Source organism: Gavialis gangeticus, unplaced genomic scaffold (assembly GCF_001723915.1).
Source record: "Gavialis gangeticus isolate Ggan-Ray unplaced genomic scaffold, GavGan_comp1, whole genome shotgun sequence".
Lineage (NCBI taxonomy): Eukaryota > Metazoa > Chordata > Crocodylia > Gavialidae > Gavialis > Gavialis gangeticus.
The window spans coordinates 22,582,772-22,585,559 of NW_017729031.1; the positions used below are offsets into that span (position 1 = coordinate 22,582,772).

A 2,788-nucleotide genomic window follows, 5' to 3' on the forward strand; every position below is an offset into this window, starting at 1 on the left:
TTTTTACAAACTGGCTGAGAAACTGTTCTTAATTCTAATTATTTATTGTGGTTTTCTAAGTAACCCTTAATTCTGGACTATCAAAATTAATTTAAATATTTAACCTAGTTTTCTTTTAATTTTTTTTTTTTTCACTGCTTACATATATAGTTTAAAAGCAAAATGAGTGTTTCTTCTACTTCTAATCCCTGTACAAATTCTGGAAGCATACATGTTTAAGCAAGCAGATCACAGTCTTCTTTGAAACTTAACACCTTTCAGTTAATACATTTTTACATTGTTCCTTTTTACATGAACAACGTAAATAATTATGTATTGTTCATGTGAACAAATGTATTTATTTCTACTAAGGAAATGGTGTTTAGTAAAACGTGCAAATGATAAACAGCACTGCTGAGAGGGACCTCATTGGTAACTGCTATTAATAATACATTTTAGTAATTTTTTGTCCTCCATTATGAGGAACATAGCATACTTTTTACAAACACTCACACACTTACCCTCACACCAATCCAGCACAGTTGACAAGCGCCTTGTCCCCATTTTACAAACATGAAAAGTGAATCACTAAGGGTGAGTCTGTTTGGAAAAACTGAAGACCAATCCCAGATCTCCCAATCCCTGGTACTATACTTTAAGAAGCATCCCATGACCACCTCAAATTACCTATAGTGTCAGATGTACTGCCTATTCCTCAGAAAGCTATCTGATCATAATGCTGAGCATAAAGAGCTCTAGACACTTTATTACCATTGTTGTTAGTACTACTACCCTCTACTTAATTGTATGTTTTTGTTGTGGAAGCCATGTGCGCTTCCTAAGGTAGGAAGACTGGAAGAGCTTCCCGAGCATATATGGCCTACACCACATCTAATCCCACTGGATCTGAAGAATGTTTTAATTCTAAATGCTACCCAGTGTGGATCCTCACTTCGACTGCATATGCCCCCTTGTATGCCATCACTCATATGTAGGTTCAGAGATGCCATTCCTTCTCAGGGTGGAAGACACTCCCCTCCTATGGCTATTGTATGTATTGGCCATCAGAGGATACCTGTTCAACTTGGGACCATCCCATTCACCATTTATTTACTTAAACACTTTTTAAAACCACCTGCCTTGTGCTAGGCCATGGGTGCCGACAATTCTTTTAGCAATTGGATAACAAAAGAAAGTTTGTTCTTTCAAAATGCTGAAGCCTTGATTTTCCTTTCAAGTTGGTTTGAATTGAAAGGACCTCCCACAAGGTGGAGGGTTAATAATTCAGGATTGCACGTTAGTATTTTCATGGGGAAGAAGGATAGTCTTAAATTGAAGGCACTGGATCACAGGAGATCTGGCTTCCCTCTCAGACTTCCCATGTAGCTTTGGGTAAATCACTTTTTTTTTTCTTTCTGGATAATCAGTTGAGAGGCTAATTCTGTTTATATTTACAAGGCCAGCCTACAAACCTCCACAAAATAATTACATAGAAATAAGATTTCAGACAAGGATCAGTCCTGATTCATCTCTCACTTAAGCAAGTTTTAAGTGTGAAGTCCCAATGGTACAAATGCATACAATGGACGCTAGGCATGTGAAAAGACCCACTGACTTCTCTAGTACTACTTGTATGCAAAATGACTCATGTGGAACTGTTTAGAGGATTGATGTTTAAATGGGCTGAGGCAGGCCCATCTGCTCTTAAGTGAGGTATAGGGGTTAGATTTTATTGTCACTGTAGTTGAAGGCAAAACTCCAATTTCAATAGGATCAAGATGAGACCCTTGAATCACGCAGAGAGTTATAGAGATAGTTTACATATTTCTTTCATTTCCTTTTTTTACATTTTTTTTTGTTTCACTAAAACACATTAGGATAACACTATAAGCTTTGATAAGGCCTGTAGGATGGGGCCCTACAAACATGCCTGAGGTTCTAGTACCTGGAACTTGGTATAATTTGGTGTGGTATTTAAAGGCACAGTTACTAGAAAAATATGTTCTTCTAGCTCTTTCTCAATTTAAGAAGAAGCAGAATAAGGACAGTGGGACGAGTAGGATTAAAACTGGGGTAAAACCTTAGCCCAAGCATAGAAGCAGAACTGGTTAAAAAGTTAAGTCCTACTAGCACCGAGCCTGAGACAGCAAGTTGCTGTACAACTCCTGCTGAGGAAAGTGGAGAAGATAGTAGCTTCAGGATTTGACCTGTGAAATCAAAGCTGCTCAATACAGCTTTCAAAATTTTGAGCATCTAAAATGCATTTTTATCACATACAATAAGACAAATGTATAATATAAATAGAACATTAACCATAACATTTGCAATACTCTGATCCACACTTGCCTAATGATGTGAATCATGTAATACGCAGAAAGCTCAATTACTTAAGATGTTTCCTGATGTCTGCGTAAATTAATCAAGGTGTTTTTCAGGGCTAGAAGCTGGATAGCTGTTATCTGAAAATTACTTAGGAATCTTGCTATGATTTCTTTGACTGGCATTCAGGTGAATCGTGTGAATATGGTTTGTACTATAGTAGAAGGTTCTGAAAATTGTTAGTAAAACTGTGACTTGTAAATGATGTGGGCCCTGTAAAAAGCAGCTTGGATAATAAAACAGGGATAAGCATTAAGTTGCTGAAAAATGGTGTATTAGTATTGATGCATGGCAGTGCAGATATTATACATATACCAGTAAAAGTGATTGGAAACCAGTTTATACTGGTTTAGACAGAAGTTTGGCACAGACTGGTTTAAAAATGATGGAATCTGGTCTAAGATTCCCCCCCCCCCGCCCCCCAAAAGGG

The 2,788-nt window shown here is 37.3% G+C and overlaps 1 protein-coding gene across 5 annotated transcripts in view; it reads left to right on the plus strand.

The window, feature by feature from the left end:
- NCKAP5 (NCK associated protein 5) overlaps positions 1 to 2,788 on the plus strand; it is a 962,935-nt gene that overhangs the window by 74,156 nt on the left and 885,991 nt on the right. The window lies entirely within an intron of this gene.